The following is a 15138-nucleotide window of genomic DNA, read 5'->3' on the forward strand; positions in this document are numbered from 1 at the left end:
ATTATACTAGGTTAGAAAATGTTTGGTAAAAGGATAAAACCCAGTGAATATAGTTGCAAAAGGAATCTCATCCTGAAGGCTAGAGACTTGGAGTTTCCCTTTGTCATAGTGGCTACAAAACTGTTCCTTATGTCTATCTTGCGCTCAACATAAGTCAGTAGCCAGGTCTTCTTTCACAATTATTTCCCAGATCCAGAAATATTCAACCCACCAAAGGTGACAACCATGTTATTGTCATGAAATGTTGATCTATCAACCCTAGCTCACCTATGACAATAAATCTGTTTCTCTTAGTAGGTGTCTGGGAAGACTTGGAAATAAATATAGCAATTATGATGTAATATATTACAAACTTCGTGTTAAATTGAGGATAATCTGTATGTTTAAGTATTTGTAATATTTAAAAGATATGATCTATTAGAGAATATGACAAGCTAATCTTGTGTTTTTAATTTAAATGAATAACTTTAGAGTAATAATTTTTCAGCTAAAATGTGTTCAGGAACTTGGTTAAGTTCGTTAATAGTATTAATCAATATTTTACTTTAATTTTCTTTCCAAGTTTAATTGACTAGATTGTCAAGAGTTGTTTAAAGTACTTTAAAGGTTTTTATCATTAGGATTATATATTTTCCTAACTACATACTTGAAATATTTAAAAGCACATTAATTTTATAAATTATTTTAAAATATTTAAGGGAATTCCACAGACTCCTAAAAGAGATACATTTTTTTAAGGAGATTTAATCTGTTTAGCTAAGATATTCAAACAGGTACAATAAAAAAGTACAGGTGGTTGTAAAATAAGAATATCAGCCTTTGTAAGTTAAACGTAAACTTTTAAGGAAACCATTTTAATAAAACTTAAATTAATTTAAATAGTTCTTTCTGTACACAAAAGCTAACCTCTGACAAAACTTATTTTGATAATTATATTATAAAGATTTGTTTTATGTCTGTCTCTCCAATAGACTGTAAATTTCTTGGAGGCCAAAACTGAGGCCAGAAATCTATACATTGTTTGGTACAATTGATACTCAATAAATATTCATGAAAGGACTGTTCCTTGGCCCTTCCCTGTAGTATGCTCAGGCTCCATGCTTTGTCATACAGTATCCTTACTGAATCTTCTACCCTCTAGGGTCTTATCAGCCTTTCTGCTCATGCTGGTATATCCACCTGGACTGTCATTTCTACTACTTCCCACCTCACAGCTTCACTTCTACTTACATCCTCATGCTCCAATGTAAATTCATTATACCATATAGCCATATAACCAATCAAAGCAAAATAATAACGACAATAATAGATATGTGTTAATAATACTCATAAATGACAAAAATTCCTTGATTGTTTACATCTTATTTCAAGCAAAACATTCTTGTTTGCTTTTACAAAGGAAAATATGATAATATATTATTAATTAGCCACATGTTTTCAAGAAATAAAAGCATTCATAATACTACATTCCTACTGAAACAAGCACACAACTAGGAAATATCAAATTTTAATTCCATTTACAAAGTTTGCACCATATTCAACCATCCTACCTTCATTTTCTTTCCAGTATACTAAATCTAAGAATCTTACAATTATAAAATGCCAAGAGATGCATGAAAAGGAAGTTCTAAATTAGTAATACCTCATCATGAAATACCTTTGTGTCATTTTCTTTAATAAGAATGTCAAGTTCCCCTGTTGTTACTTCCTGGAATTGTACATACATATGCCAAGTATTTGGTTGTTTGGAAATTTTGAAACCTTTGTATCTCCAGTGTTTGCTCATTTACTTCTACTGTCAAATAAAAGTAGTCATACAAAGGCTAAAGCAAGCAATATTGAAATGGAGATATTTTATTACTAAAATTCCTAGTGATGTGGACATTTCTTGATTAAAAATAGTGAATAGGAATTTCTGCTTGTAGCCATGATGGAACAAGCAGGTACAGACTAGACTTCCTGCCACAAACAACAGTGAAACTGGAGAAAATATATGAAGGAACTCTTTTCAGATGTTGGACAACCAACAGCACAGGATTTTGATCCCTGAAAGAAGGAAAATATACACACAAGGTGAAGCCCACATTTGCCTTCTTCCTGAAGAAACATTCTAGACTGTGGCACAGAGAGGTGGAGAACAACCAGAACATGGTGGCTTTGCTAAACTGAAGAAGGAGAGAGCAGAAGGGCTGCAGAAACAGGGACCATTTGCAGAGCCCAGTACCCAAGAGAAAGTATCTAGACAAAGAAGAAATTCCAGAAATCTGCAAGGTCAGGGAGAAAAAGACCTCTGGGAGTTGCGAATTGAACGGTACTTCTGAAGCCTACACAGTATTAGGAGACAGGATTTCTAACCAGGCAGACTGGCGAGCTCTCATTCCAGGCATTCAAACGAAACTCCAAAACTCCCAGATATTAGGAGTAAGGCTACTCTAGCCCTAGAGTAAAGACTACTCTGCACTAACTGTAACAAAGGTTAAAAACAAATCTCAAAAGGGTCATGGTAATCTACCAATAAATTAACTACCTGCCAGAGCAGAACTCAATACTCTTTAAAGGTATACTATAAAACTCAGACTCTCAACAATGTTGTAGCCATGCTTTCCCAGCACCATTAAAACATCACTGGACAAGTAAAGAAACACAAAAAGTGCATACCAGGAAAGAAAATAAAACATTCCACAGAAACTGACCCATAGATGACAGAGCTATTGGAATTGGCAGATAAGAAATTTAAGAGACTACTATGAATATATTTAGGGACTTAAAGGAAAATGCAGACACACTGAGTGAAATTAAGTGATTTTTCAGTAAAGAAATGGAAATTATTTTTTAAAGATAAAATTAAAATTCATATATGAAGAAACAACAGGTAGGAAAAATGGCAAAACAGAAACACCCCAGGAGGGATAAACCAGAAAACAATGAGGTTGTTACTTACAAGAGGTGGTAGGTAGCAGGGAAGAGGTGAAGTATAGGAGAGGCACTTCCGTTTCCAAAAATATATGTAAGCCTATTAAGGTTCTATATATTTGAAACAAGTATTGAAAGAAATAAAACAAAAAACTAAATTCAAACATAAATTCATTGAACTATTTCAATTGAATAACATAATCACACTTAAGAAAAAAACTAATGCTGTGAATCCATTTACATTAAATTTTACAACAGGCAACACATGATAAAAGAATTCATGGGGTGTCTGGGTGGCTCAGTCATTTAAGAGTCTGCCTCTGGCTTAGGTCACGATCCAGGGGCCTGGGTGGGAACCTCGAACGGTCTTCCGGCTCATCAGGAAGCCTGCTTCTCCCTCTGCCCCTGCTTGTACTTGTGCTCCCTCTCCCTCTCTCTTTCTCTCTCTCTCTCTCTCTCCCTCCCTCTCAAATAAATAAATAAAAATCTCTAAATAAAAAAAAAAGAAGTCAGAACAGTGGTTGCCTAGGGGGCAAGGGTGAGAGAGAGGGGTGGGGGATACAGTTTGCCTGGGAAGAGGTTTGAGGAAACTTTCTGGGGAGCTGAAAATCTTTTGAATCATGATATAGCATGTGGATTACACAGGTGTATTCATTTGTTAAAACTCATTTAAATGTAACACTACATGTCAACTGTGTGTAAATTATATCTCAATTTCAAAAAATAAAAGGGAAAAAATGGGAGAGAGGGAAACAAGCCATAGGAGATTCTTAACAATTGAGAACAAACTGAGGGTTGGTGGAGGGAGAGGTGTGGGGGATAGGCTAGATGGGTGATGGGTGTTAAGGAGGGCACTTGTTATGAGGAGCACTGGGTGTTGTATGTAAGTGATGAATCACTGAGTTCTACTCCAGAAACCGATATTGCCCTGTATGTTAACTACCTAAAATTTAAATTTAAAAAAAGGGGAAAAATAATGGCCTAGCTTTATAATTTCAGTGTAATCATCATCAGCTTTTTCACATCACCAAGAAGATTTTCTTAGTATCAGTGCACGAATGTATATAAAAGACACAATTTGCAAACACAGTCTTTTCCTTTCCAGTCAGTGTGAAATTGCTTGTAAAAATTTTCTTGACTTTTGCCACTTCTTTACACCTGTTGGCAGAATTTCCACCATGGCAAGTCTACTCTAATCATTTCTAGAGTAAACAGTGATCTAAAGGATCAGGAATAGGTCTATCTGATCTACTTATAAAGACAAACATGAGCCATCTGCCCTGAATCATGAGCAGCATGACTTTTTATTATGAAATACCATTATATGATATATGAGTATCCTATACAATGCAATTTACACAGCTGGGCTGCTCTCCCTGACAAAACACTCTTTAAAACAGTACTCTACCTTTGCTTGAAACTTCATTAATCTTAAGAGAGGGAACAGAATGAGGAGGAAAGTAATTTCTTCCAAAGAAAACTTCTGCAAGAAAACTTGAATTTTAAAAATCTGCAAGATTGCATGTCAAAATATATTTTATTCCAGGCAATTAAAAACTACTTTTACCAAGAATGGCATTCTGCAAATCAAATTTCTACATTATCACCTTGTCTGGTCTGTTGTTTCTCTATGTCCAAGAACTCCTTAAATAAAAATGTCTAGGACTTTTTCCTAAAGATCAGATTTTAACTTTATAATCTACATTATATTTCTATAATCATCTGGATTCCAATACCTTAATTATAACAAAACAGGCACTTTCCCCCCGCAAACATTTTGCTTTTAAGATTTCCTATTGGCAAGGTCAATTATTCTGCATATTTTTAATAACAACAAATAAAAATTTTCTGGTAGTCAAAAAAACCCAAATGAATAACTAAAAATTCATCCTACTTGTCAATTACCAATATTTGAGTCTTAAAACAGTAGCAAAGTTTCAATATGTTTATACAATCACAAGTGATATTTCACATCAGAATAAGATCAGACCTTTTTCAGTGTATCTCTCAAGCAGGTAAGTAAATATCAAAGAAATCATAGGTAAAAAGTAATAAGCATTCCAATTTATTGGGGATATTTATATATTTTGCAAGTTTCTACTATCATGTCAATGTATTTCAATCCTTTCCAACAAGATAAGTAAACCTAAATTTTGATATGTGGTCTTATTTTCACTCCAACCTACTATGTATTCTTTCAAAACTCTAAAGTATGTATTCTTCATTTACAGAGTTTCCCATTCCTAATATTTTTATAATATCTAGTGTTATGGCTTCAGATTTAAGACACTGATTTCTTCAAATGTGATTTTTCCCCCATATAAATAATACTCTGAAGGAGGGAAAAAAGGAAACCTGGTTGTAAACAGCACCACTGGCATCTATCCACTAGATGTCAGTCATGCAGTTAGCATCAATTTACATTCTTAATCCTGATGGACACAAACAGAAATTCTACTAAATCTATCCCTGTTTCAATATAAATATACCACAGAGGCTCCAAGACTTTTACATGATGTGGACTAAAGCCTTGTGCCCAGAACAGCTTCTGTCTTGCTCTAGTGAGGACTCTAGCCATCAGTGAAATGCAAGCTCTTTCCAAGTACCATTGTTAGTTGAGGACAATCGTACTGGGGACACTTGAGGTGATTCAAATCAGTTTATAAGAAAGAATGATGTGCTAATCATTTCAGAGAGCAATGTTTCAAAAGACTTACCTTGTGGAACCAGGAAATCAGAAAGCACAGTATTTATTATATATGTAACATTTAGAATATTTCAAAGAATACTCTCCCCCACCCCAACCCCCAAAAATGCTGATTATAAAGAAAATAAAACATCCTTGGGAAAATGGACTTAAGAAGACAAAACATCTTGGGTTGTTGCCACCAAAAATCACAAATTAGTTCCATTCTTTCAGACACATGATGTTCTCAGTAAAATAGTGTTTGAGTGAGGTTTGTAAGAAAGATTCTTAAACATTTTCATAGAAAAGCACCATACAAGGTGCTTACTGTTTCTGGGAAGGTAGTAAAATGACTGCTTACCCAATTATCATATCATCTCCATCCAGTTCGGCATGTTCATTGTCACCATGGACTGTGTTTGAACTCCTTGCTGTATGAGCAATCTCCCCATAATACCGAGTGTTCCACACAATTCCTAAATAAATGTGGAAGGCAAAATTAAAATAAGGCTTATAAAGATCTTTGGGAAAGTCTTGATTTCATTTCTATAATTGGACTGAATTAGATAGTTTCAAATTTTCCTTCCAGTTCTACTGTTTTGTGATTCTATGATGTAAAAATGTTCTTTTCCTCCAAATGATGGAAATTCTTTCTGATGACTAGCTGTAACATGTTAGTTGTTCTTGAAGATAGAAAAATGCAACTACATGTTATCAGTTACATTGCTCACCAATAACCCTGATCCCTGGCTCTTGTGGTCTGAAAGTTTGTAATTCTCCCCACCCTCACATCCAGCACAAGTCGGGAACTTCTTTTCCAGAGTTCTCTGTATGTTGCCTCTACTCCCATTTCTCATTCCCCAACTCCAACTCATCCCTGCCCCCCCCCCACACCATACTCTATGAAGAAGTATTAGGTTAGGAGATAAAAAATGCCACAGCAAATAAATCCATGGTCAGGAGAGAACCCACTTTATAGAATGTTTCCAATGTGTTAGGAGCAGCATACAACGCCTTCAGTGCTATGACAATGAACTCTCCAAAACTTAATTTCATAACTGAGAATCAAAGAAGCATACAATCTGAGTATCACACATGCTGATAGGAACAAGAAATGGAATGCAGAATTCCAAGATGTGTAGATTTAACACACACCCTCAGTCTGGGTATCACCCCATTTCCAGGCACTGGGTTAATAAAATCATGTGTTCATTCAGTTTTCCAACGAGTATTTGTCTGCCTACTCTATGCGGAGCACCAGGCTGAGCATTGGAGATAAAGTTATGAAATAGGCGTATGCAGTCTGTTTTCAAAGAATGTAAAGCCTAGTAGAGGATGCTAATGAATTAAATCACATAAGGTTCTAATAAGAAACAAAATTACTGGAAGGGTTATTATAATTACAATACTGCAATAGTATAGTTACTAAATAAATATGACTATAAATAAAACATAATGCTGTGTGGAGCAGGAATGTAGATTCTCCCTCTGTGTCCTAAATTGCAGGATGATTGTAATGTTAACTCAGAATTACAGTTCTAGACACATGGAGAGCACCCCTTTCTTCCATTACTACTTTAGAATTTGGGGGGCCTGGATGAACCTAAGAAATACATTGCTCACAGAACAGATTCTAGAGCCTTGTTAGATTAATTTTATTTTTATTTCCTCAAAAACCTTATCAAAGTGTGTTGCCAACTGCAGAGAGAGAGAACTGAAATGAAAAGTCATCCCCTCCTTCCTTTATACTTTTGATGCTAGACTCCCTAGGAAAGACTTTAAGTAGAAAACCCTGGAAAACCCCAAAGCCAACCCTGCTGTCACTTTGCACAATTTATAGAGGAGAAAATAGCTAATAGACTGTCAGAAGGGAGAAGTTTATTAAACCAAGCAATTAGCCCTTTACTTTAAAGGGATGCGGTAAGACTAAATGAAGTCAAATACACAAGGTAATTTAAGCTTTTTGAAAGGAAGGACAAAGTATTCAGGGCTCTAGGAATAAAGGTACAAGGATTTAATGAACATTTGTCTCACACTTTCCACTGTGTAACTGGCTTTCACTTATTTTATTAACTCCTCACAGCAACCCTATTAAACAGGCAGGGCAGATATACCTCTTCCTGTGATCCTTGAGTGTGGGTCATCTAAGTCAAAATGAAACACATACTCCACGAGTTTATATAAATGCCCAGTGACTGGGAGAGGGAGACGGCTGAGCAGCTAACAAGATCATACCATATCAAAACATCAGCGGCCAAGGAGGAGGCCAACGCAAACTCGGAGAAGAGCGTCTGAGGGAGTGCGACTCTCAGAAGGCAGATTGAGGACACATTAGACACAAATTAGCCACATTTCAGAGAGGTTGAAATGACCTGTCTAAAATTACCTAGCTAGATTAGACCCCAGCTGTTAGACGCCCAGTTCAATAGTCTTTCCAATATACCATATTTTCTCTTAAAACAGTTTTTAAAGCAAGAAAAGGGGTGGGGAGGTTGGCATTTGTTGAAGGTCTACTATTGCAAGAAACTTGCTAGGTGCTGGGCATACACAACCTCATTTAACTCTCACAACAGCACTGTAAGATATCATTATGGTCTCAATTTTACAAACGAAGAAACTGAGTGTCAGAATTTAAGTAACTTACCCAGGGTCACCAGGCAGGAGGAAGATAGGAAGTCTGGACTTGAATTCAGGTCTTTCCTTTCAAAAGTTTATTTAAAAAAACAAACAATGTTGCAACCCATCCTACTATATTTATTTTTTTGTGCTTATTTCATAGTATGTCTACTTTTTTTTAGGAGACTTAATATATATTTTCTGAATTAGAACAATGTCTGCTAGATCTCAAGATACATGATGTTGCATCTTGCTAAGTTATCCAAAGGAACATTGAAGAAAGCATTAAAATAATTTGAAAAGCAGCAGGATATGCAGACACAATTTCTTACATGAGTGGAATTAAATAGATAATTAAATAAATACCTATATAAATCACTGAGCAACTGAACAATCTAAACTTTTAATTACTACAAATAAACTAATGCTTTTAAGGCAAATATTTGACTATCAACTTGTTCTCATCACTTAACTTGATTAACATTCTAAGGAAATATGAAATCATTGACAAAATTGAAAATTTTTTACATACCAAAAAATCTATTCACAAGACAATATTTTTAGCAATATCTATTGCTTCAGAAAAGGTGTCTGGATATTAATTTTCCTTAAAATAAGTGACATTTTTCATGCCCTAAAGAAAAAAGTCCTATCAGTTCTCTTAGAAAGTGAAAAATTGTGTTTTAAAACAAATATGTTTGTAGCACCTGAGTGGCTCAGTTGATTGAGCATCCAACCCCTGATTTCAGCTCAGGTCATGATCTCAGGGTTGTGAGATCGAGCCCCACATCCGGCTCCCCACTCAGCAGAGAGTCTGTTTCTCTCCCTCTCCCTCTGCCCCCCCCCCTCCTCGTGCTCCCCCCCAAAAAATAAATAAATCTTTAAAAACAAAAAAGACAAATATGTTACCCTTTATCCAAATTGTCTTAAACTGGAAGATACTACTTTTCATATACTGATCATATCCTGGCATGAAAAATAATTAGATTGCTCTTAGACAAAGAAGATGAAAAACTGAGTCTGTTCAGACCCCAGAAATGCTTTACCCTAAAGCAAACAACCAAACGATTGTTCCCCATCCGGAAAATTGTTCGTCTATATCCCCTCCCATTTCCTCAATATTCTGACCTTACCCCAGCTGGTGAGCCAGCTCCACAATCCATTTAGACTACACAGCAGAAATAAAATGCACACATACTGTAGCTATAATTCAATTAATCTTCTCCTTAGGTTTCCTCTGCTCCGTGCCAGGGTCATTTGTAAGGCCATCACTCACTCCAAACTGTTGCACCTGTGCTAGTATTGAAACACCCCTTCCTCTCCTCCACCCCCTCCCTCATCTCTATCCTCCCAGGCACAGTGCCCTAATCACCGCCCCCCCACAAAAGCTTTCCTCTGTGAGCAAAGAATGCTAGAATTCCCCCAAGCACTGGCAAGGAAATATTTAAATGTAATCAGAGGATCTTCCTTTGTTTTATTTTTTTTTTCCTAGGGAAATTAATCTCTCTAAGGTATTCGATGTATTCTTCTGCTCTTCCGTGAGGCCACATCATCATACAGTGCTGAAGTGGTCACAGCTTGCAAAGGCTAAATATTTTCTTCACTGCTGACACAGATGATACGTGCCTGGTTTCCTCAAGCATCTCTAATTGAACACTTTGCTTCATTTAAACTGTTTGAAGCTTGGCTGTGAGAAATGTGTGCATGGCTATCCTAACCCTCCCCCACCTAAAGTGTGAATGCAGAATCACTGGCAGCTGTGGCCCCAAATAGCTGCCTCCTCCAACCTGTAGTTCCCGCACCTCTAACAAGCTTGAGAAATTCCTCAGCTCAGTTTTCCCATCAGTACAAGTCTTGGGTCCCTCCAATTTCATACAGTTCCCGGTAGCAAAGCTAGACTCTGTTTCATATCTTCATAAGGCTGAAGGTCAAACTAGACTTTATAAGGCTGAAGGTCAAACTAGACTTTAAATCTCTACCACTTTGGAGCGATGTGGGCTTAGACAAATTACTTGACCTGTCTGAACTTCAGTTTCATTATTTACAAAGTGGTGGGATAATCCCAACTGCAGAGACCTGCTGTGAGCAGTAAATGGGATCATGTATATAAAATGTCCAGTGTGATACCTGGCCCAAACTATGCACTTCGTGAATATGAATGTCCCTCCCTCCCACATTGTTACTTCCCGTATTTGAGTGTCCTCAAACTGTAATTAGATATGGCGGGCAAAAATGCAGACAGATCTAACTCCATTGCTATCAAAGCGAGATGCAGACAGACCTGAGGATTTGTGGGGAATCCAGGCTCTAGGCCAGTGGTTCTCAGATGATAGTCAGCAACAGGATCATGAAGAGACTGTGTAAAACACAGACTACTAGGCCCCACCTCCAGAGTTTCCCATTCAGGAGGTCTGCATGGCTTTTGAGAATTTACATTATAAGAAGTTCCCCAGGGCTGCTGCTACAGGCTTAGAGGCCGTATTTTGAGAACCACCACTTCATGGGATGTAAAAATGAGTGGTTTGGGGAAAATAACTGACATGATAGGATAACCACATATCTCACATTGAATAGAATCAAAGTTTCGGGGTTTTTGAGGAAGCATTACCAAAGGAGATCCCCTGCTTCACAAACAGTGCCTAAGTTACTTAGGCAGAGCTCCTCTTCCCAATCCCAGGGAGAGAGACACTCTAGTTTGTTTTGCTGTTGTTTGTTTTGTTTGGGGGAATTTTTTTTTCTTTTCAGATTTATATATGTATCTTAGAGAGAGCGCTCACATGAGCATGAGTGGGGGGTGGGGGTGGAGCAGAGGGAGAAAATTCTCAAGCAGACTCCCAGCTTACCATGGAGTCCTACCCAGGGCTCGATCCCAGGACTCAGATCATGACCTGAGACAAAATCAAGAGTCAGACGCTCAACTGACTAAGCCACCCAGGCGCCTTGTTTATTTTTTTTTTAGATGAGCATTATTTATTTCCTCTTCCCCACATTTTTTGGCTACTAGGGCCAATGTTAAAGCTTATAATTGATCCTGCAGAAGTAAGTTACTCTATACACTACTTTGATGATAAACTGAGGCCAACAATTATCATCTTCTAACAATGAGCACCTCCTAACAGGCAAGTGCAGTGATCATGCCGCTGAGCAGTGCTTCAGGAGACAGCTGGGGGGCCCTGTGCATCGGCACGAAAGCAGTTCTGGGGGCATGAGACTGACTCATTTAATCCACACTAGAACTCTGTAAGGCAAGTAGTACCATTTCCACTTTGCCGGAAGTAGGAAACTAAAGCTCAGACAGTGTTAAGTCACCTGCCCGTTTCCCCCAATTATTAAGTGATGTAACTTGCATTTTTCATGTCTGACTTCAAGACTTTATTTCCAGTCTGTCATTTCAATTCCATTTCAAAATAAGGGGGATTAAACTATGATCTAGTTCCTTCTGGCTGCTTTATTCTAGGATTTAGAATTTTCTTCTTCTATATGTACAGTGACATTTTTTTTAAGTCCATACATTCCCAACAGAGCCACATAAATAATGTTACTCTTTTCAACTATCAAATACCAACTCAGAGCATTTAATAACAACAGAAATTTCTCCCCCTGCACTGGGTTTTAAGCCTATATGCTTTGGCAAGTCTGTCCTTCCTTTCCCCTGCACCCCCCTCACCCCACCCAGGTCACCAAGAATGAACTCAAGGAACTTTTTGCATCTAGGTTAGTTGACAACCTCTTATGAAACAATGTGGCTATCAGTGAAGTTGCCAGATTTAGCAAATAAAAATACAAGACACGAGTTAAATTTGAATTTTAGATAAATAACAAATAATTCCTTAGTGTGCATTTACCCCCACGCAATAGGTGAAACATACTCATACTGGAAAATTATTGTTTATCTATCTGGAATTCAAATTCAACTGAGCATCCTGTATTTTATCTGCAACCTGCCATTAAAAGCTTCCTCAGAGGTCATCCTTAGGCTCTGCATTGTCAAAAAAAGAGCTGAGGGGACTTAGAAACTGAACAATGTGTGAGATAGGAACTGATGATGAAGGAAAGCCCCTTCCCCTCCTCTGCGAGCGGCCACTGATGCTTCCTTCTGCATGTTGCACTGTGCTCAGGGAGACGTGTTAACTACAGCTCCAACATCACTTTATAAATCGTTACTTGCTTCCTGTCCATTAACATTGTCAAACAGCAAGGGACATTTGTAAGCTATTATCCTCAAGTCAAACCGCTGCTTAGGAGTGCATCAGGAATAGCAGTTCACCAAGTATGTTCGTACATATTCACATAGGATTGCTCTTTCCTAAGTTAAATTCTAAATCCTTTCTCCATTGTTACCACCTTTTAAAATTATTTGCCTACAAATGCCCTAACTTATTTTTCTTCTTCACTACATGGTTATCAAATAACCAAAATTTCCCATTTTTTAAGATTTTATTTATTTATTTATTATTTATTTATTTATTTATTTGAGAGAGACAGAGACAGAGTGAGCACAAGCAGGAAGAAGGGCAGAGGCAGAGAAGCAAGCAGACTCCTCACTAAGTGTGGAGCCTGCCGCAGGGCTCAACCCCAGGACCTGAGCCAAAGGCAGATGCTTAACTGACTGTGCCACCCAGCACCCCCAAAATTTCCAACTTTTACCATTTTCCCATCATCAATGGAACAAAGGCATTAAAACACCTAAAACCATTAGACAATGCATAGAGATAATTCAGACCATGAGATTCGCTCCTGAGAACTTCGCTACATGCGGAGGTTACAAAAATGAAAAAAACACCTGCTGTGGACTGAATTGTGCCCCACCCCCCCAAAATAATTCATATGTTGAAGCCCTAACCCCCCATGTGAGAGTACTTGGCCTTTGAGAGACAATTAGGCTTAGGTAGGTCATGAGAGTGGGCCTTCAGGATAAGTGAAGTGCCCTCACAAGAAGAGACACCAGAGAGCTTGCTGTGACTCTCCATCTCCCTCTGCCATGTGCAGAGGTGGCCCTCTGCAAGCCAGCAAGAGTTCTCACTAGAACCCAACCCTGCTGGCACCCTGAACTCAGACTCCAGCCTCCAGAACTGTGAGAAAATAGACTTCTGTTGTTTAAGCCACCCAGTCTATGGTATTTTGTTATGGCAGCCCGAGCTAATACAATACCCTTCTGTGAACCCATTTAAAATATTTAGGAAATTTTAAATGATTCGAAAAGTATTCATCAGTACTCTTAAACCACTGAAATACCCGCTACCTATTCAATGCACAATTATCCCTTTCTTGGAATTTCCTTCCCTTCCCAGAAAAGTGGATCCTGGAAACAATCTTAGCAGCTTCTTTCTGTCCCTGACAGCTTGGCCATGACCAGCTGGACCAGGGCACCCTCCTGATGCAAGTGGCATCAACTTTATCTCTGCGCCTGGGAATTTGGGATTGAGACTGAGAAACTGCAACTCAGACTGTGAGTGTGGTTGGAGCTATGATGTGGAAACTGGATTGGTGCCGTTTGTGCCTTGAAAACAAACCAAAAAAAAAAAAAAAAAAGCCAGTCTGAGGAGAAAAGAAGAAAGCAGACACAGAATAAAGAGAGAGTGGCTGTGGTTATACTTATCCATTTATTCAAAATGCATTCGCTAAGCGCCTGCTGCGTGTCAAACACAGTTCTAGACTCTAGGAACAGACAGTGAAGAGACGAATCCTCAGTCCAAAGTTAACAATAAATAAATACATTTAATAAATGGTGAAAAGAAAGAATATGGTATGTCGGATGAGTGCTAAAAAGAAATATAAAAAGTGGAACGGAAATGCAGTACTGTGGCCTGGGTCATATACCTCCGATGTGGATCATACGGAATGCTCCGGGCCCCTCCATGCCCCAGGCCAGAAGGAGGCAAGGCATGAGAAAAGGAGCAGCCACCACTCAAGCCTACCCCTCAGAAAACAGAGTCTGGGGAAATGACCATGTCCAGTTACAAGATGCAAGTGTGGGCTAGAACCCAGAGTCAAGAACAGCTACCATGTTTAAAGACTGTGTATGAATAGAGAATGGTTTGTGCTTCCTGATGATGTAAAGATAAAATATATTTTATGTTCTTGTTTTATTTAAATAAAATGTATTAAAAGAAAGGCTGTCTATATTTGTGGCACATCAGACTATATCCCCATATAAAAGATACATTTTTATGATGCCATGGAGTCAAAATAATTTGCATACGCAGCAAGTGACATTTCCTTTGGATGAAAAACTAAGGCATAACAAACTTGTCTTCACAGGTTAATAAGCAAATTACCCTCACGGCGAGATAACCGAGATGAAAGACAAAGAAAAGATAGTACAGTAAAGGAAAACAAATAATGAGAAAGAGCAAATCATTTAATGGGGGAGGGGAGACCTGCAATTTTGGCTTTAAAGCAGCTGCAGGCTGTCCAACCGCCAGGTCATGACTAGAGATGCTGAAGATTGGAATAGTTCTCTTCTCGCTGGGAGGCTGCCGGTCTTCAGGCACTACCACAAACAAGTGACCTGTCTGAATTATTATGCAGCATGCAGTATTTTGAATCACTTCAGGCTTCATTAGGTTACAGTAGCACATAAGTCATAGTATACTCTGCTTGGGAGAAGCGGCACATATTTATTCTTTATCCAGGAGTTAAAATGTTTTGTTTTGTTTTTTTCCGGCTTCTTTTAAATCTGCTAATACCAAAGCTCAGAAGACTTCATGTTATTCAACATATCAAAATAAATCTTGGGCATAACTATCATTATATCACAGCAAGGTCAATATGAACCACTGATATAATCCTTCAAATCATGATCAAATCTCACCAAATCATCTCAGGTTTAGGACTGGGGGGGGGAGTGGGGGCACAGAATAGTTGCACATTATTTAAATGAAGGAGAGCACGTTATTCAAATGAAGGAAAACCAAGACTGG

The sequence above is a fragment of the Callorhinus ursinus genome, unplaced genomic scaffold (assembly GCF_003265705.2).
Source record: "Callorhinus ursinus isolate GAN/ISIS: 27379988/994484 unplaced genomic scaffold, GSC_fseal_2.0 scaffold57, whole genome shotgun sequence".
NCBI classification, from domain to species: Eukaryota; Metazoa; Chordata; class Mammalia; order Carnivora; family Otariidae; genus Callorhinus; species Callorhinus ursinus.